The sequence below is a fragment of the Polyodon spathula genome, chromosome 23 (genome assembly GCF_017654505.1).
Source record: "Polyodon spathula isolate WHYD16114869_AA chromosome 23, ASM1765450v1, whole genome shotgun sequence".
NCBI classification, from domain to species: Eukaryota; Metazoa; Chordata; class Actinopteri; order Acipenseriformes; family Polyodontidae; genus Polyodon; species Polyodon spathula.
The window spans coordinates 18891345-18913648 of record NC_054556.1 but is presented as its reverse complement, the minus strand read 5'-3'; positions in this window follow the sequence as shown (position 1 = coordinate 18913648).

Sequence of the window (22304 nt, the reverse complement as noted above, 5' to 3'; positions counted from 1 at the left end):
CTGAATGCCCCTTTATCTAATTTCAATTTGTGACCCCTGGTCCTTGTTTCTTTTTTCAGGTGGAAAAAAATCCCTTGGGTTGACATTGTCAATACCTTTAGAATTTTGAATGCTTGAACCAGATTGCCGCATAGTCTTTTTTGTTCAAGACTGAATAGTTTCAGTTATTTTAGCCTATCAGCATATGAAACACCTTTTAATAATTCTGGTCTCTTTTTTTTGCACTCTTTCTAGAGCAGCAATATCCTATTTGTAACAAGGTGACCAGAACTAAACACAGTATTCTAGATGAGGTCTTACTAATCTATTGTAAAGTTTTAACATTACTTCCCTTGATTTAAATTCAACACATTGCACTATACAGTATATCCAAGCTTTTTGTTATAGTTTCCCCACATTGCCTAGATGAAGACATTTCTGAGCCAACATAAACTCCTAGATCTTTTTCATAGATTCCTTCTTGAATTTCAGTATCTCCCATATGATATTTATAGTTGACATTTTTATTGCCTGCTGGCAGTACCTTACACTTTTCTACATTAAATGTCATTTGCCATGTGTCTGCCCAGTTCTGATTGCTGTCCAGATCATTTTGAATGACATTTGCTGCTGCAACGCTGCTTGACACTTCTATTTTTATGTCATCTGCAAATTTAACAAGTTTGCTTACTATACCATAATCTAAGTCATTAATGTAGATTAGGAAGAGCAGAGGACCTAATACTGATCTCTATGGTACTTCATTGGTTACCTCGCTCCATTTTCAGGTTTCTCCTCTAATCAGTAATTTTTGTGTTCTACATGTTAACCACTCCCTAATCCATGTGCACGCTTTTCTTTGAACCTCTACTGCATTCAATTTAAGAATTAATCTTTTATGCAGAACTTTGTCAAAAGATCTCTGGGACTTTGTCAAAACTTCAAGTATATCAGGTTCCCCCAAGTGTATATATTTCATCCACCCACTAGGGGAAGTGTTTCTGGGAAATGTATTTGTTATGCTTTAGATCTCAAGGTTCATAGTGGTCTGTGAAACCAGGGTTGCGTTCAATAAGCAGAGTGCTCTCTCGTGGTTCCCGTAACATATATTAGCAGTTATGGAACGAGGTGTTAGGAGTGAGCAGTTTCACAATAGCAGGCAATACATCACTGTGTATTCAAACAGTTGCTTTAAGCAAGCTCGTATTTGTTATTTAGGAGATTAACTTTACTGTTTGATGCTATGCAGATGGTAATGCCTCACAGCCTAGCAGAAGAAAGCAGATGGAGGTAAACTTTGACCAACATTTTGACTTAGACGACAGCATTTTGAGGCTTTACAAAACACTGTCGGTAGCAGAAATACCAAACATAATATATTTGAATGACAAACCCTCTATTTATACTAATGAAACTGTCTGAATATTTTAGGTGCCACTGTAGAAGTACGATACTATAAAATTGATTTTAACACAACACATTCTTAATATATGATAAATACACCAAATATACATGTTTTCCAAAGCAAAGTAGCAAAGCAGGCTGTCCCCTGCTGATTCTGAATGTGAGCATCCTTTTTTTTCTCTTGTCAGCGAGGTGTCTGGCTTTGCCTGACAGTGCACAATACAAGCTCCTCAGCATAATGGATGGATGACTTCTGCCTGGGGATCAGCAGGTAACACCTGCACTTCCTTCACTTCCAATAGAGTCGCACAGAACTGCAAATGATAGCATCTAATTGTACAGGGCAGAACGCCTCTGAAATGTGATTAATGAAGAAGTGGGATTTTTCTTCAGCTTTGTGTCGGGGTGCCGCCAAGGGGAGATTAACCGTCATGTGATTGCTGAGTGAATCCTGGTTAAAACCAAAGGTTTCCACTTATAAATGTATTATTTCCAGATGGGATGCCACTGAAGGAAGATTAAGGGGTCTCTTTATCATTTAAAAAGTTGCAGATTGTAATAGGTTGTCTGCCAACTCTGCAGATGGTGATTCGTCAATGCTGTTTATTAACTGAATACAAACACAATACAGTGGTAACAGGCCAGGGTTAGAGCAGCATTACAGTTTTATTAAGGATGGTGTTATCAGATCATCCTTTCTTTAGATTATTAAGTCTCCCCATAGGTGTTTCTACAGTCCTCCCTTGCTATACCGCATTATAATGTCACCCTTTATTCCACCATGTATTTCTTCTAAACCACTATGCGCCAATATAAACCAATTAAATTTTACCTTGTGCCACCTTAGGCATCCATCACCTGCCAATGCACATTTAAATACAGGAAATAAATACTTAATCTTTGATCTTTTATGTAGTTTCCTGTACAAAACACTGAAGATATAAGCAGTTAACTGGTTTTGCAATGCTTCTCATTATAGTCTCAGTTTAGTAACTGTCCCGTCATTGGTTGTAGCAAGTAGCTTCACATTCCATTCTTATTTGTTTGAAATGTTCCCTATCTGTAATAAGATGTTCTTACTGCAATTACTCAAGTAATGTATTTTATTTTCTTTCTGATATATTCTGAGTAAATGTTCTTCAGTTCTAACAGCCTGCCATAGAAATTAACAGATAGTTTCAATCAGTGCAAACTATCAGTCGGAAAAATGCTGGGTTGATTTGTTATTTTCAGACACCATTTACACACAGAACTTTACAGACTACGTCCATTTGGGGATTAGGAAGCCAGTTTTGTTAGGGAACAAATCAAAGCCCCTATCTATACTGTAGCTGTACAGCAGTCACACGATTGTCATATTGCGTATTCTGAGCATTCAACACAATGATAAGGAGTAGAAATGTTAAACAAATGTTGTTAATATATATATTTCCACCACAGAACAGTGTGTGACTAACTTTGCATCTAATAAAGGCCAGATCCTGCATAAACAAACTATTCATATTAATTATTGCATTTCACTGAGGTCATGAATATTTATGCTGGAAACCTCGAACAATATCACATCTTCCCTGAAGATTACTGAGCATGACCACTTCATGGTGTGCAGATGTTCTCTGCTCTCTTGATTACTCACTCATTGAAAAGTAATCAGTATGAACAAACAGGACGTGAATGTGCTTATTCACGGTCATTCATGAACAAATTGGAAACCTGGCCTTACATACCGTTGAATGTCAGAACACATAAAAAAAGAAATTGCAAATTGTTCAAGTTTATTAATGAATATTGTTGAATTTTACCTTTTCAGGGCTACAGTAAATTAATGTTGTCCCTAATAATAATAATAAAAAATTGTCGAATCCATGTAAAATGTTATGTAAAGTGTTACATGCCAGTCACAAAAAATACCAAACGGTTTGTATTTAATGAGAACAGGCCCACCAGGAGATAGACCTTAGTGTTGACTCCTCGCTATCAGCAACCAGAGTGTGGGAAAGCAGTTAAAACACATGGAATGCTTGGGTATACAGTCAGATATGTAGAGCACAAATCAAAGGTGAGGTGAGGATGAGGCTGTATAATACACTGATGAGCGCACACTTTGAATACTGTGTTCAGTTCTGATCACTGCATTACATTTGTCATTGTGTCCAACAAACAGCAACCAGACTACTGCCAGGGCTTAAAGGAATGAGCTATGAAGGTTAAGGGAACTCAATTTATTAAACCTAGAATGAAGAGTTAGGGGACTCAGGTGGCACTTAAGTGAAGACAAACTCAGGACAGGCTTGGGTTATTTATTTTTAAGAATTTAGAGTGCCCACTTATTCTGCACCCATTTTTCTCCAATTTAGGATACACAACTATATTTCCTCTCAACAGCAATTCCCCACAAGATGTCAGGAGAACTAAAGGTCAGTGGGCATCCTCTGAAACCACGACCAAGCCAACTTTACACCCAGGAGTTCTAGAGTGCCCTAGAGGAAAAAGGTCAGCTCTGCAGGCATCCACGAGCTCACCAGGTACCTGGCCAGTGGGGTCCACTGTGAGAAGAACCAGTCTCTGCCTCCCCAACCCGCAGGAGCGCCAGAGCCAATGTGACTCTGCAGAATCCTCTGCAAAGACTGACAGCTTTCCACAGCCAGGAAACAAACCTGCCCTCACCTGGCTGTATGACTCACCCAGCAAACCACACAGCCATGCCTTTACCTGGTGAGCCCTATAGGACCCCTGCTCTCCCTTGACTGCATGACTCACCCTGCACACCACACAGCCATGCCTTTACCAGGTGAGCCCTCTGGGACACATGCTCTCCCTTGACTGCATGACTCACCCTGCAAACTACACAGCCATGCCTTTACCAGGTGAGCCCTCTGGTACCCCTGCTCTCCCCTGACTGCACGACTCACCCTGCACACCACACAGCCATGCCTTTACCAGGTGAGCCCCCAGGGACACCTTTCAGTGAAGCCAACATTTGGGTAACCTTGCGTATTTGCCAGTATATATTGGTAAGAAACTTTGGTCAAGGACAATGGAAATCCAAAATTCTCTAAAGCATTTCTGTTTGAAGTCAAGCTTAGTGAGTTATAACAGTGAGGAAAACACCACAGCACAAAGTCCAAAAATGAATGGCTTGTCATGATTTTGCTGTGTAGCATTTTAGACCCAGAGGGATTATGAGTATACACAAGTTTCTAAATTAATATTCATGAGAAAGAACAGTGAATTTCAAAAACTGTGTGCGTTATTGGGGAGGGTGTGTTGTGTGTGTTTATTGGGGAGGGTGTGTATCTGTGTGTGTTTATTGGGGAGGGTGTGTTGTGTGTGTTTATTGGGGAGGGTGTGTATCTGTGTGTGTTTATTGGGGAGGGGGTGTTGTGTGTGTTTATTGGGGAGGGTGTGTTGTGTGTGTTTATTGGGGAGGGTGTGTATCTGTGTGTGTTTATTGGGGAGGGGGTGTTGTGTGTGTTTATTGGGGAGGGTGTGTTGTGTGTGTTGAAGTGGTTCCATGTCTGAAGTGCAAAAAAAATATCTGAATAGAAACTACAGGTTTTAAACCCAGTGTTATTCCAATGTGTTTAAAGTGTATAATATTTACTATTGAAAAGTATTACCTCTAGATCTATGCTGGGGATCCATTCAAATCAAGGACATGCATGATAAAAGTTTTTTCAGTTGGATCCCACAGCTTTAGAGTAGCAGCAATAGGCATGCCGGTACAACGGGCAGCTTTCAAATCATGACTGCTCCATTAGTTTAAAACAGCACTGAACTCACAGATCCCTGATGGCTTAGTAACTGGATTTTCTTCCACCTGGTTCTCTAGTGATTTATGCAACACATCTTTTATTTATGGCCCCCCTTGTCTAAGAACACAAACGCGTTATTTTATTAAGTGTTTATTTGTGATCTCAATTTAATGAATCTAATAAATCAATAACAACATTTGAAATGATTATTTATTTTTTTTTTTTTACCACACTAAATAAAACCTAACGTACAACAAGCAAACTTAATTTCAACAATCCCGATAGCCTAACTAAAGCCAGATGATGATGATGATGACAGAGATCACTCCCACAATGACCAACTGCCTATTGCAGAAACACTGAAGCTTGGTTTATCGAATTGAGATGCATGTGGTTTTCTGCATGAATTTGAACTGAAATCCCAGGGCGTCAACCTCAAACCAGGAACAAAGGAAGGTGACAAGCTTAATTGTGAGAGACTTTAGTGCAGTTGTGTTTTGTTGTTTAAAGGAATTATTCCCTAAGTTTCAAAGGTGCCGTTTTGATAAAAACACATTTCACATTTTAAAATAGCTAGTACTACACTAGGTGTATGTAGACCTTGCTTTAAGATTGTCAAGAAATGATCTCAGATCCTTCACTGGCTTCTTTCCTGCCAGTTACCCACCAGCTACTTCCCCTAATAAATGACAGGCTTTGCAGCCATTAAGATGCTTTGACCCCTGGGGGGGAAATTCCCTAGGAAGTGAAGCAGACTTCTTGGAAGAGAAGGTACGCAAATTGAGAACTTTCTTTAACATGCATTAAAATAAAAATACATGTGTTTTTTTCTGGCACGTGGCTAATTTAATAAATAATATCACCTTAACACAAACTACTGCCTGTTTCTATCATGACAACTCTAGAAAACAGTGATGATAATCTGACATTCCCAGGATGTACAGGCAATTTACGTAAGCAAACATACACCAAGAAAAGACTGTCCATCACTACTGTTGCAATAAAACAGATTTCGATGGCCTATCTCCTAGGAGGCTGAAAAGGAGGCTGGAGAGGATGGTATACACTCAATAGCACGGCAAAGATGTTTACATTTATCTGGTTTGAAAATGATTGGTACACTGATTGAAGGTCGACATGAATGTGGGAGTTACCTTGGCCCAATGTTTGCTTGAGTTTTGGTGATGGTTGCAAGATTGTCTTGTCAATCAAATGATCATTTTTTGAATGTGCAGTTAGTTTCCTGCCTGAAACTTGAAAGCCAGTGTTAATGCTACTCACGGTAAGAGCATGGATTTTAAAGCATTGGCTGTGACATCTTTACATATTTGTAAAACTCTTTGGGACTGTACTGTGCTAATAAGCAGCCAAGCCTCTACATCCCCAATGTAGTGTTTTAATAAGCAGCCCAGGCTGGCTCCCAGCTAGCTCCCCTGACAGCGGCAGTGATTGAGCTGGCTCTCAGTGTGCAGGTTGGATAGCAGATCCCAGCACATCCATTCACACTGTCAGGCAGTCCACTCCTATCTCTCTTCCTGTCTCTTCTGCCTTCGTGAGACCATTAATTGCCCTGGATTTAAAGCTGAGCCGGTCACTTTGGGTTCGATGGAATAATACAGAAGGCTGGCTTAAGAGTTGCTGCTTTTCTTTTTATTAATCTTTAACAGAATGTTTGCTGAGGTCGGCAAAATACAGTACAATATGTGGGTGTCAAGTTTCAACTACATTTGAACATTCTCCACAGTACTCGTTACAACACTCGGCTTCAGGTTCTTTGCTACTGAGATTGCTCAGATGCTTCATTGAACGTTAACTGATATACCAAGATTAGGATTTTAGAAAAGAAATAAAGATTATTTCTCCCATCATCAAAATAGTAGTATAATCCAGAAGCTGTACTTCGAAGTGCAGAACTACATTGAGTCTTTCCAAAGTTATCTTTTGAGCTTAAATGTCATCTCCTGTAATGGGGTTTCATTCTTAACAAATAAATACAAAAAATCATTCTTCTATAAATGATAGCAGCTAGTGGGAAAGATTCTCATCAAACCATACGGCCTTAAATGGACAACATCTGGGGGTTTGTGACAGGGTCTTATTGGGGTCACGCGTGTGGGTAGCCGCTGTTCAAGCATACAGAGAGATGTGGTGATGATGTTGAAAACGCCGGCACAGGCGCGCAGGTTTTATTAACAAAAACAGAAAACGAAAGTAAAATAAAGGTGGTCATGTGACATTATCAGCGATGGTAACACACAGAGGACAAGTAAATCAAGCTGTACAAAGAGTGCAAAATAAAACACAGAACAACAAACTATAAATCAAAAGGTACCGTGAAAATGGCAGGCCTTGCAGCAGCCCTGATCACAGCGATCGCCATGGTTTTATACTGAAGCTCCGTTGAGACACGCCCACCCGCCTGCTGGAACAGCTGAGTGCTTTCAGCTGCTGCTCCACGCAGACGGGTAATCGTCCCCAGCGGAGCACCACAGCAGCTAAACAATTAATCAAATCAACATGTTAACAATTAACACAAAAACATACAATAAACTAAATATTTCCCCATGTGCAGGGCCCACGCTTTGCCACAGGGTTCCACTGCACTTGTGGGACCTCATGTTTATTAAAATCTTTTTGCCTATTTTAGAATGTTGTGTTCAGGGATACTAAGATATTTAGAGCGGAAGGTAGCGATTGGGGAAACCCACTCCCTCGTCCTGTACTCACTCTTGACAGAGGGGCATTGTGATATCCTTAATTTCAGACACACACTAATTGTGTGCGAACTAAGTACCATTTATTTTCTAAAAACGCTGTAACAGACTGTGACAGAGATCGAATGATTCTTGGTGTTAGATCTCCTTCCTGACCTGTGAGGGTGCTGAGTAAAGGGAACCGAGTACCGTGGACTAGATGGCCGGCCCGACAGTTTATTCCCAGAGTTAGGTGGAAGTCAGCCATCTAGAAAGGGGACTGAGCTATGGTACACTAAATCATTGACCCAGAAGGTTAGCGGTGTTGCATCCGCGGATTGGAGGAGCAGGTGTGCTCGTTACAGTTGAAGGTATATAAAAGGGACACAGCGAGGTGATCTGTTCCTTTTTGAATGATTAAAAACTGGTAACTAAAAGGAGAACTGTGCTGTGATAATCGTGAGTGTTTGTTTTATTTTGTCGTTATTAAATACTGTTTGTTGTTTTTTAGACCGCTAACATGATCCGGAGCTGTTGACAAAGGCCAGCGCTAAACCCGGGTCAACATCTTTCACTTTGTTTCATTAAGGACTGTATATTCACTGCGAGCACTGGAGCACGCACTGTGGACTTGTGTTTGTGTTTGTGTTACATATGGGTGAATAAGAATGGGATTGTTTATTATTTGGGAACCAACCGTGAATTTAAACAGAGCAATACACGTCGCTGTATTTCCTGTTAACATTGTTTATTATTTACTGCTGTTACGCCACCAGGCAATACAAATAATTAAACACCATTTCACCTGGATTATCATTGTCTGTCTGACTGATCATCTGCACCTTTACACTGTTAACCACTTTGCCACACAAAAATATAGACTGTGAAGAAAGCTTTGTTTGTGCAATATGTCCTATATCTTGCTCGCAAGGCAGAACACTGATCCAAATAACCAGACAAAGTGCAAAGGTGTCTATTTATCTTCATTTAATTAATGCCTCATCTGTCTACGTACCCCACCCACCCCAGTTTAGTCCCAACTGTGCATTTCTGCTTGTTTATTGTTTCCCATTCATCTCTGACAAAAATAAATCAATTAAAAGGCGCCAATCCTCCTCCAAGTCAAAAAAAGAGTGGTTTAAAAGCAGTCATTCTGGTGCTCTTGAGCTGACTTTCTTTATAAAGAGGGAAGTAAACTTTAGAGTGACTGCTTTTCTGAGGCTGTCACAAGCTACTGCACAGTTACATCTGAATCTACTACTCCAGATCCCATTCCATTGACTCCAGGGGTCCATTGGATATGTGACAATATCATACCTCAGAGAGAGAGTTGTTATGCTACATTGTAGTTGTTTATTTATTATGCCCCAATGTTAGGGCCACTAAATCAAGGTGACTTTGTAAGAGATGCATTCCTAAAAGAAAATAGTACGATTTGCATAATCCAGGTCTGGTAAATGATAATGGTATTTGCTAGAGTCAGGGGTGCAGTAAATTGCAACACTAAAGATGAGACAAGATACATGTGTGTTGATGGAAAGAGGGGTCTTTCAGGAGGGGAGACATTTTTTACATCTTCTCATGCTTCTGGAGACTGATATTCTGGTTTTCATTCCACTTGAGTTCTCAGTTACTCCACTGAACCAATTATTTTCTTAATTGGTCAACACTTTTTTTCCACGTCTTTAGCCATTGATGATTTAAAGATACCCAGAAAACCTGCATGATTGTGGCTCTCCAGGACCAGAGTTAGCCACCCTTGGATGACATATAGATAATGTACCTAGTGTAACCCATTGAAACTGAAGACAAAAGAAACAACAACAATTAAGAATGCAGCAAAAACACAAATTCACAACAATGTAAAAAATAGAACCATAGGTACAAGCACAGATACCTTAAAATTACAATATTAGCGGGTTAGGGAAGCAAAACCAGCAGGTACTGTTTCTCCTGATTGTGTTACGGTGGCCCCTGCTGGTCAAGTGCCTGGTGAGCTCATGCAGACACCTGCAAGGCTGGCCTTTGTCGTCCAGAAGGTGGTAGCTCGTCTACATCTGTTCATGGGTGTAGAGGCAATCATCTTGGTCGTGGTATTGGAGGATGCCCACTTACTTTCAGTTCTCCTGAGATGTTGTGGGGAATTGCTGGGGGTGAGGGAAGGTAATTAGACATTCTACATTGGGGAACATAACTGGGCATTTTCTACCCTTTAGTGATAATTCTTTTTTTCATTTATTATTTATTTAGTGTGCCCAGTTATTTTACCTCTAATTTTGTCCCCAATTTTGAATGTCCACTTATTCTTTACCCTCACCACAGTGATTCCCTACACTGCTCAGAAGAATTGAATGTTCAGTGGGCAGCCTTCGATACCCAGGATCTCGAGAGAGGACACTGGCGTCTGGACGAGAAAAGCCAGCCCTGCAGGTGTCCGTCTGAACTCACTAGGCACCTGGCCAGCCGAGTCTGCTGTAGCACGATGAGGAGAAAAAGTCCCTGTTGGTTTTGCCTCCCTAACCTGTGGGAATGCCACAACCAATGCGATGCTCCCTTCGGAGTCCCCAGCGAAGACTGGCGAGCTTGCAAAGCCAGGACACAAAGCATACAGGGGCAAAAGCAAACATTGTAAAGCATATTTAAAAAACATGACAAACCATGGTAAATTGGGAAACTGCAAAATTACTGTGCAGATTTACTGTGGTACTTTTATAAGGGCTCTCTCACTCCCCTCACTACCTGGATTCTCTACTCTATCCCACTCTCCCTCTTTATTTTATAAGAGCTCTCTCACTCCCCTCACTAACTGCTTTTCTCTACTCTCACACTCTTTCCTCTTTCCCCCCTCTCCTCTTCCCTCTTGCCCCCTTGCTCTCCTCTATAATGTTTAAATCTCCTGATAAGATGCCTCCTATGGTGCCTTTGGACTCAAATCCGCTTGTTAAAAGCTAAGAGTACTGGCTGAAGCAGGAAAGAGGACCACACAATGTGGTTATAGTTTAGTTTTAGAGGCTGTTTGATACAACGCAAGGAGTAAGCAGCTTACAGGCTGCAGACACTGGAGAGCAATCCAGCCTCGACACATTACCTTGAAAGGTAAGACCCAATGCCTGTCAGCGATGCTCACGCTTGTCACAACTGACAGATCCTTTGGACTGGGTATTGGTCTGAATGCTACATGATCCTGGGATCACATATCTGTACTGTAGGTGTACAGTTGCAGTGGTAGGTGGCCACCACTAGGGTACCAACAATAGTAGTCCAAGTGAGGGAGTACATATATAGTGAACATGAAAACTATAAATACAAAAAATGCAAAACAAAACAGAGTGGACAAAACAGTCAATAAACAAAAGCTGGCCAAAGCACCGGCCGAGTGACGCTCCAGGAACCTTCTCCCAAACACACTGAGATATGCTTCGGTGGGTGTTGAATCCCCTAAACAAATCCCTATGGCTAAACACTAGGATTCCGGTTAACACACACGGTGATCCTAGCTCCGATGATCCTGATGTACACACAAGGATCCTAGTTCCGATGATCCTGGTGTACACATAGTGATCCTAGTTCTGATAATCCTGGTGTACACACAGTGATCCTAGTTCTGATGATCCCTTGTACACACAGGGATCCTAGTTCCGATGATGTCATTGTACACACAGTGATCCTAGTTCCGATGATCCTGGTGTACACACAGTGATCCTAGTTCTGATAATCCTGGGGTACAAACGGTGATCCTAGTTCTGATGATCCCGGTGTACACATGGTAATCCTAGTTCTGATGATCCTGGTGTACACACAGTGACCCTAGTTCTGATGATCCTGGTGTACACATGGTGATCCTAGTTCTGATAATCCTGGTGTACACACAGTGATCCTAGTTCTGATGATCCTGGTGTACACACAGTGATCCTAGTTCTGATGATCCTGATGATCCTGTTGTACACACAGTGATCCTAGTTCTGATGATCCTGGTGTACACACAGTGATCCTAGTTCTGATGATCCTGGTGTACACACAGTGATCCTAGTTCTGATAATCCTGGTGTACACACAGTGATCCTAGTTCTGATGATCCTGTTGTACACACAGTGATCCTAGTTCTGATGAATCCAGTGATCCTAGTTCTGTATCCTGGTGTACACACAGTGATCCTAGTTCTGATGATCCTGTTGTACACACAGTGACCCTAGTTCTGATGATCCTGGTGTACACATGGTGATCCTAGTTCTGATAATCCTGGTGTACACACAGTGATCCTAGTTCTGATAATCCTGTTGTACACACAGTGATCCTAGTTCTGATGATCCTGGTGTACACATTGTGATCCTAGTTCTGATAATCCTGTTGTACACATGGTGATCCTAGTTCTGATAATCCTGGTGTACACACAGGGATCCTAGTTCTGATGATCCTGGTGTACACACAGGGATCCTAGTTCTGATGATCCTGGTGTACACATGGTGATCCTAGTTCTGATAATCCTGTTGTACACACAGTGATCCTAGTTCTGATGATCCTGGTGTACTATATGCAGCGCGCAGAGACTCTCTTCCTCTTTTGCTCTTCGGGCCGAGAAGGCTTCCGGAGCGACCTCACGGGTTAATGGTTATTTTCTCTTTCAGGGAACCGGGGTAGCATCCGCAACCTATCGTTCCCTTTCAATTCGAAAATAACCACTAACGTATGGGAACAGTGTACCCAAGCCGTCGCGAGGGAGTTTTCTCGGCAGTAGGACAGACTTACGTCATAACGCAATTGCGTAGGCAATACATCTTGGCATATGTGGAGCTACACCTCAGCGTTTATGCTCGCAATGACACCTGTCCTAAGGTGGGGTATCAGACACTACATTGGCATCCTGAGGTGCCACAGAGTGTAGTACAGATGCTCCAAACAATGGAGCAGAGGAATCCAGCACGTTTAATCTGTAAAACCTCATAAAGGTATGCGGTGTAGCCCAACTGGCTGCCGCGCAAATATCAGACACTGGCACCCCTCTAAAGAGGGCCCAGTACGTTGCCATAACCCTAGTGGAATGCGTCTTCAACTGCCCTGGTGGTGGAAGGCCTGCAGACTCATAGGCTAATGTAATAGCATCCACTAACCAGTGGGAAAGGCGTTGTTTTGACAACGGCTGACCCAACTTCTTAGAACCATGGCATATGAACAGTTGTTCTGTTTGCCTCACGGTCTTTGTACAGTCAATATAACACCTCAATGCCCGCACAGGGCATAGCATGTGTAACTGTTGTTCCTCTGGAGAGGAAAAGGGAGGAGGATGGAACGCCATCAACTTGACCGGCTGGTTCATATGGAACGGGGATATAACCTTTGGCAGAAAGGCTGGAGACCTTAGAACCGTCTCCTGTGAAGCGGATACATGAAGGGTGCACTGACATTGCATGTAATTCACTGAAGTGTTTTGCTGACACTACCGACAGCAAAAACGCGTTTTTTATAGACATGAGCTTCATATCCACTGAGTGGAGACTGGGCCGAAGGCGACTCAAACAGAGATCGCTGTGGAAGCTCTGTCTGGGGCCAATCAATACCCAAGTGGCGGGTTGCTCTGTCAACCACAGACCACATAGGGTCGTCAGTGTCCATCGGCTCGGGCTCAGCGTCCTGGTCCGAGTGGTGGGAGGCTACCTCAGCCTCTACACTGTCCCCTTCCAGGATGTCAGAAGCATCTCTGGAGACGGAATCTATATCCCAGTCCTGCTGCGGCTGTATCGGAAGGGAAATGTCCGATAGAGGTTGTGGGGGGGGCACTGGTTGGCTGGAGACGGGTCTAGTGGGCTGCTCTGGGGCTCGAGGCACTGCAGTAGCCAGAGATATAAACAGGGACTGCTGTCCCATCATGACCTCCATGAACTGAGTCATCTTGGAGGTTAATTCCGCCACCTCAGACTTGTCCGACCTCCACCTGTCTCGACGAGGGGAACGAGAGAGTCCCCTACGACGAGGCGACCTGGAGCGCGACCTAGACTCCCGACGAGGGCGTGCCCTAGAAGGGGAGGGGCTGCTAGCCCGAGCGCGTCTGGTGGTGGACCTCTGACCAGCTGAGATCTGGGATGCCGGGCTCATGGAGAGCTGCAGTCTCCCTGGCGGCGTCGCAGTAGAAGATCCCGGTGAAGGGGAGTGCCCACCCACTGACTTCTTGGCCCTTTGTCGAAGGGTGCGTGTCTGAAAGACAGCACAGAGACTGCAAAAAGCCCTATCCGCCAGCGCGGATGCGGCGTGCTCTGGCCCAAGACATGCCACGCACTCCTCGTGAGGGTCACTGGCAGGCAGCTTAGCCTGGTAGGACGTGCACTGGTGAAAGCCCGACATCTTGTGCGAGCATGGCACCGTAAACATTGACCGAACGGCAAGCGTCGAGTCGAGAACGTCGGACAGCAAACTGCAGTGCGCCGATGCATCGAGCGTATAGCGTCAAGGCGTCGTGCTTCGAGCGTGTGGTGGCGAAGCACCACGCGTTGCAGCGGCGAGCATGTAGCGTCGAGGCGGCAAGCGTTGAGCACATGGAGTCGAAGCGCCGAGCGCGTAGGGTCGAGGCGCGTAGCGTTGAGCACGTGGCGTTGAAGCGCCGAGCGTCGAGGGTATAGCATGGACGTCAAGCACTGAGTCCCAAGCGCGGAAGCGCTGCACCGAGCGTGGAAGCGCTACACCGAGCGTCGAAGCGCTGACACCTCACAGAGCGAGTACCAAGCATTGAGACGCTAGCACAAGACGCCTAAGCGTCAGCTGACCCGCAGAGTGGGGACGCTGGTGCTGGTACAGTGTCTTATTTGGTTTTAATACTTACCTAAGTGCTAATGGGAGTATGTGCTTGGTGGTCATCTTCTTTTTGGTGAAAAGGTTTTTTTTTTTTTTTTTTTATTATTCTGGAACCCTGCAGTGAGTGCTTGGTGTACTGTAGAAGGGACTGTAGGGCAAGCCGTACAGCTACCACGCGGTGGGGCACACACAGCAGTGGAAGATTCTAGAGGGCTGCAAAGCAGACTCCACAAACATACACACACACACACGGTCTAGTCACGCAAGACCGACTGCAATATGCGCGTGGCAAAGCCAACAACGCGCGTCAAAATATATATAAATCTGAAATAGAAATACATACAACCCAAAAACACACAATATAATAATAATATTTATAATAATATTATAAATAATAGGAGAAGACGGAGACCACGAGGTTAAACAAAAACGCGATGCCGAAGCAAAGCATGAAGGATATATATAAAGTAATATATAAAATATATAACACAATTATATAATCCAATAACCAATAATAAACGTACTGAAATAAACTCGGAGAAGGGGCCAAAACCAGCTTCTCAAGCCTAAGCTTTGTGAGTACAATCAGTACGAGCTCTAGTACCTTCCGCTACCGATGCTGAAGACAAAAGAGAAAGGGAGGCCTATCGGCAGCTTTGCTATAAAGCTCAGCCAATCCCTACTGCCTGACGGCAATGTCCCATACGTTAATGGTTATTTTCGAATTGAAAGGGAACACAGGAGAACACAACACAAAGAACGGAGAAGCAAGGATGGCTTTTCCAGCCCCTTCTAACACTAGAACTACGAAGGTGGTCATTTTGACCACTTTTGGAATTTTAATTTAAACTGCGGTGAGTGTGTTTAAGATACGGAGCTGCGCTTTCCTGACTGTTCCTAAATACATGTACTAATTATCCTGACAAAGAAAGAATTGCTTAGCTGCAAAAATGAGCAAGATAAAATACTGTCATACCTATTCTGACCAGGAGCAGTCAAATTGACCGACACATATGAGAAACAGTACAACAATTAAATGTTGTGGTATTATTTGTACGGATCAGACAGGACTTGCTGACATTTATTGAAGTTTGATTATATCAGTATCAAGTGAGCAGTCCTCTGACATATCTATTGCTCAATGAGCCTCCTGACAGCACATCAATCAGCCTTGACAGCTCACAGCAGCCGGCTGTCTGTCTGCACTCTGGTTACTATTCACAACACTGATGACAGCACAGTGAATGCTTTTCACCTATTAATTGACATAGACATGCTTCACCACATACAATGCTGCACTGAAGCAGCAGCCCACCGACAACTACAAGATGATCCCTGGTCAATGCCCTTGGAGGAATTAGAGGCTTTCTTTGCACTAGTATATGCCTGTGGAGCATTTGGTGCAGAAGCCTAGGTTACTGTTGATAGCTGTGCCAAATGCACAAAGACAATCTGCGGTAAGTGCACTGCATGTGTTGAAAAGCGGAGGATCTGTGTGGTTTGTGCCAGCACTTAGACTTTGTAAACGATTGTAAATGAAGTCCATTCTGTTCATGTTTATTTATTCATGTCATTTTGATTATAGTATGCCTGTGTATAAACGCATAGCTTCGGTTGTGCCTTGTTATGTAGGCAACATAAATCAATTTATTAAAAAAAAAAGAATACTTATTTACATCGCTTCAGTTGTACAGTTTTGTATGTACATGATATACCTGTATATACACATTTATTTTTATATATTACATTTTTTACTGTTTTTCGAGGATGCTTGTTATGTAATGTGTCTGTGTAAAAACACATTTCTGTTCAAATGTCAATTTATTTACAATGTTTCGGTTGTGTTGATGCTTTATATGACGTTCCTGAATAAAACTAACACTTATATTAAATTGTTTGTCCTTTCATTAGAATATTTATGTTGTTTTTAATAAGCCGGTCAAATTGACCGGTCATGGTTGTTCTAGGTATGCCTATAAACGCAGTCGTTCTAGTGTTAAAGCATGTGGCCATTGAGAATCAATAAATCAATTAACACCTGGCCATATTCCACACATTAATTTGGCAGGGACGAGATTGTAACCCCACCCAGGCCAAACATAACAGAAAAACACACACTATTCACAGATGCAGGGCCTCAGTTCTGCAATAGTTGTGTTTCTCACAGCTAAATAAAAACCTCTCTACATGTGCAGTTTATTGCCTGATCTAATGAAATTAAAAACTGAATACGCAGATGGTGAAATCTAAAGCACAAAATGTGAGAGGCAAGAATGTACAAGCGATAGAAAATGAAAAACATGCTTTTTAGTCAGGGGGTGTGATGTACAGAGCAGGGAGAGCATTACACCACAATGATTATGCACATGGAGAGTTCTTTGTCTGTGGTTCCTTAAGAAGTTCATATTTCTCAATGAGGAACTGCAAAAGCACATTGGTTCAAACGAAGAACGTTAATTGGGGTTTTTCTCAGACAATATACACACACCAGTCTGTACAAACAAGTAGCTATGCTGTGTTTCAAAAATTGAGAATTTGATTCCATCACCAACAGTCAAGCAGACATTGGTAACACCCACATTCATGTTAACCTTTAACCAGTGGCAGCTACCAATAGTAATAAAGCAGGTACAGGACTTATAATAACTAGGAAAGTGTTCCCAATGCATTGGTTATTATTGATTATTACCTGACTGATACACCATTAGGAAACTGGTTGCACCTTTAATCTCTTTACAGGCTTTTCTAGATATAAATGATAGGTTTCCTCCCCAATACAACTTCCCTGAAGGCTGCTAATTGACAGTAATATGGCAGGTGTTCCTAATATTTTGTCCTGCCTCTATCACTGCCTGGATTTGTATTTACTAACGACTGTGTGTGAACAGCAACCAGCTCCAATGATACAATCCCATCAGTAAATAACATGCAGGTGACACACACATATATCTGCTGTAATTCAACTATACTTGTGTAACTGAATGGGAAAGCAAGTGTCTTGTAATTCGAGCTGATCTATCTGCTGGGGCTGTGTGTTTGTGTAGTGCTTGTTAATGAGTATTGATAAGCAATTAGACAGACATGAACACGGCCAGGGGGAATAGATTCTTTATTTAGTCATTCTGAAATACCCAAAGCAGACTTAGTAACCGACTCGGCAGTCCGTATGGAAATCTATATAGTGCAGTTTATTATAGTGCATCTACTTTCATGTAATGGAAATCATGTAGATTATTAAATATAAGTGCTAATTATTGGACATATCCAGTGAATACGGGGATAGCAGTCTTCTTTTTGGATACAATCACAGACTGTGTCCAGCGTTTATTGCTGTGCTGCTGAAAAGGGGGACTTATGTGATGGTTTCGGTCATTCAAACTGTACTGTGTGTTAATATCATTCAGTCAATCAATCAATCAATCAACCAAACAATCTTTATTTTATATAGCGCCTTTCAAAGTGGACCACCATCACAAAGCGCTTTACAAGATGCAGTAAATACAAGAAAATCCATAATACTTCAAATACAGAGAAATGCCTAATACATGATATACAGTAAGAAACAATGCATAAAACATTTAATACAGTGGAAAGTACATAATACATGATAGTAGCATAATAAATTAAATAGTACACTAGATACAGTGGAAAGTACATAATATGATAGTAGCATAATAAATTAAATAGTACACTAAATACAGTGGAAAGTGCATAATACATGAAATAGTACATTAAATACAACAGGAAGTGCATAATACATGATAGCAGCATAATACATGAAATAGTAGCAGCAGCTAATAGCAGATATCATGGAAAGCATGGAAAGCAAGAGAGAACAGGCGGATCTTGAGAGTTTATTTAAAGCGAGTGATGGTGGGAGCATACAGGATAACGGGACCTGGAACCCCAATGAAATTCCACGCCAGAGAGATTCTGCTTGTCTTATAACCAAGCCTTTTACTCTCAGCTTTGACCAATTCTTTTTCCCCCCAGAATGTATCAGGTTTTACAAAGCTATAGGTCAGTTTTTACAGATTTTCACCCCAAATTTGTCCCTCAAATGTGTGAAAACACTGATTTACACCAAGAAAACTTCCAAAGCTCAGAACCGGGACACATACTGTAGATTGCAATGACCCTTTACTAACTGGTTACTGCACCTTTAAGTAACCTCTATAGTTTATTTGCACCACCTACTGGGTTGTACTCTGTGGAGTTTCTCACAGTTGAGAGGAGAGTGAAGTAGAGCTGTGCAGACGTGCCTTGTGTGTATCCCAAGTAACTGGGGTAAACTAGCGGAATAAATAATACAAGTGACTCTGTGTCACGTATGCTATGAAATCAAACTGTGGAACTAGGGTGTGTATTGACTTAAGCATTTGATTGCTAAAATAAATGGGCTCTGTGCTTGTCCCCACAATTCATGCCTGGACTCTACTGTGCTGTACTGTAACACGCACTGGCTCGGATTAACATGAAACCAGTGTTATAATAGATACATTTATATAAATAAATAAATAAAGAGTTTTAGTGTACGAGAAGGGGCGAGGCTGAGTGGTCCCAGTCAGGCAGCCAGCACAAAGACATTTATTTCATTTTAAGTGCAGGACGCACACTTTAATTAAACTACAACAAAATAAAAGATCCCCACGTGTACATCTGCGCTCACTCCTGAGTTCCACCTGAACTCCACTGCTAGCCTGGCTACAGCATTCCATAATCACTCAGGTAGATTGATTAAAGCTTAACTGGATAATTATACTGCCAATGAAAGGCACCAGTTTCCTCCATTCCCATCACATTCTCACAAGGTTGGAATAGAGGGAGCCAAGGACCAAGTTACCTAAGAGCTTGCGAAAGTATTGACCCCCCCTTGGCATTTTTCCTATTTTGTTGCCTTACAACCTGGAATTAAAATGGATTTTTTGGGGGTCTGTATCATTTGATTTACACAACATGCCTACCACTTTGAAGATGCAAAATATTTTTTATTGTGAAACAAACAAGAAATAAGACAAAAAAACAGAAAACTTGAGCGTGCATAAGTATTCACCCCCCCAAAGTCAATACTTTGTAGAGCCACCTTTTGCAGCAATTACAGCTGCAAGTCTCTTGGGGTATGTATCTATAAGCTTGGCACATCTAGCCACTGGGATTTTTGCCCATTCTTCAAGGCAAAACTGCTCCAGCTCCTTCAAGTTGGATGGGTTCCGTTGGTGTACAGCAATCTTTAAGTCATACCACAGATTCTCAATTGGATTGAGGTCTGGGCTTTGACTAGGCCATTCCAAGACATTTAAATGTTTCCCCTTAAACCACTCGAGTGTTGCTTTAGCAGTATGCTTAGGGTCATTGTCCTGCTGGAAGGTGAACCTCCATCCCAGTCTCAAATCTCTGGAAGACTGAAACAGGTTTCCCTCAAGAATTTCCCTGTATTTAGCGCTATCCATAATTCCTTAAATTCTGACCAGTTTCCCAGTCCCTGCCGATGAAAAACATCCCCACAGCATGATGCTGCCACCACCATGCTTCACTGTGGGGATGGTGTTCTTGGGGTGATGAGAGGTGTTGGGTTTGCGCCAGACGTAACGTTTTCCTTGATGGCCAAAAAGCTCAATTTTAGTCTCATCTGACCAGAGTACCTTCTTCCATATGTTTGGGGAGTCTCCCACATGCCTTTTGGCGAACACCAAACGTGTTTGCTTATTTTTTTCTTTAAGCAATAGCTTTTTTGCTGGCCACTCTTCCATAAAGCCCAGCTCTGTGGAGTGTACGGCTTAAAGTGATCCTATGGACAGATACTCCAATCTCCACTGTGGAGCTTTGCAGCTCCTTCAGGGTTATCTTTGGTCTCTTTGTTGCCTCTTTGATTAATGCCCTCCTTGCCTGGTCCGTGAGTTTTGGTGGGCGGCCCTCTCTTGCCAGGTTTGTTGTGGTGCCATATTCTTTCCATTTTTTAATAATGGCTTTAATGGTGCTCCGTGGGATGTTCAAAGTTTTGGATATTTTTTTATAACCCAACCCTGATCTGTACTTCTCCACAGCTTTGTCCCTGACCTGTTTGGAGAGCTCCTTGGTCTTCATGGTGCCGCTTGCTTGGTGGTGCCCCTTGCTTAGTGGTGTTGCAGACTCTGGGGCCTTTCAGAACAGGTGTATATACACAGAGATCATGTGACAGATCATGTGACACTTAGCTTGCACACAGGTGGACTTTATTTAACTAATTATGTGACTTCTGAAGGTAACTGGTTGCACCAGATCTTATTTAGAGGCTTAATAGCAAAGGGGGTGAATACATATGCACGCACCACTTTTCCGTTATTTATTTTTTAGAATTTTTTGAAAGAAGTTATTTTTTTCATTTCACTTCACCAATTTGGACTATTTTGTGTATGTCCATTACATGAAATCCAAATAAAAATCAATTATAATTCCAGGTTGTAAGGCAACAAAATAGGAAAAATGCCAAGGGGGGTCAATACTTTTGCAAGCCACTGTAAAACATACTAACAATGTGACAGGGGACACCTCACACTGCCATAGTGCAAATCACACAAGTGACCCACAAATTGACATTAAATGGCACCTGTTCATGAAATTGCATTATAATCTGTATCAAGGAGCCTGAAGTTGCATGTGTGTAATATGCTGTATACATAGGGCTCTTAGCTTTGTCTGTTTGACTTAGTGTCTTACACATTTTACGTTATAATTCTGACTGATAATAAACTTCACAAACCCAAATGGCGGTGAGTGGCAATACTCTTCTGTAATCCAGGTGGGTTTGGTTATGGTGATTTGTGTTGCACAGTGTGGTAGACACAGGTAGATACAGTGAGTATGTGTGTGTGTGTGTGGCTGCAGACATTGTAACAATGGTACTGGTTAAAAAGCAGGAAACTCATTCCTAGGCAATGAAAATTCATTCATCTGTATTTCCACCAGACTTCCTATTCTCCAGAGTCAGAACTGGAGCCAGGAGCTCAGTTACCAAGACAGAGGTTCATTTTCAAAGGCAAGCTAATAGCAGCACAGTAGTTCTTACAGACTGTAGCTTTGGAATCTGAAATCTCCCTTTGATAAAGAGATGGATGCTTTTTTTCAGTATATAACAGAGCAGTTGGATTTGAGCAGCATATACATGAAGTGAACAATTACACTTTACATGAAGTGTCAATAATTACTGTGTACATATGTAGTAGTTACTTAGTAAATTCATGTGTACTTACACATAATTATACTGTTATTATGCATATTTACAATATACTTAATGTGTAAATCATTTAGCATGATATAGCCCTAACTCAATCCTTAACCCTAACCCTAACTCTTTTCTGACACAATTATGCACTTATCATGCAAAAAGACGTACACATTAAGTACATTATAACTACACTGAACAAAAATATAAACGCAACATGTAAAGCGTTGGTCCCATGTTTCATGAGCTGAAATAAAAGATCCCAGAAATTTTCCTTACGGACAAAAAGCTTATTTCTCTCAAATTCTGTGCATAAATTTGTTTACATCCCTGTTAGTGAGCATTTCTCCTTTGCCAAGATAATCCATCCACCTGACCTAAGCCACCTCCAATGTCGTTTTAGAGAATTTGTCAGTACGTCCAACCGGCCTCACAACCGCAAACCACGTGTAACCACGCCAGCCCAGGACCTCCACATCCGATTTCTTAA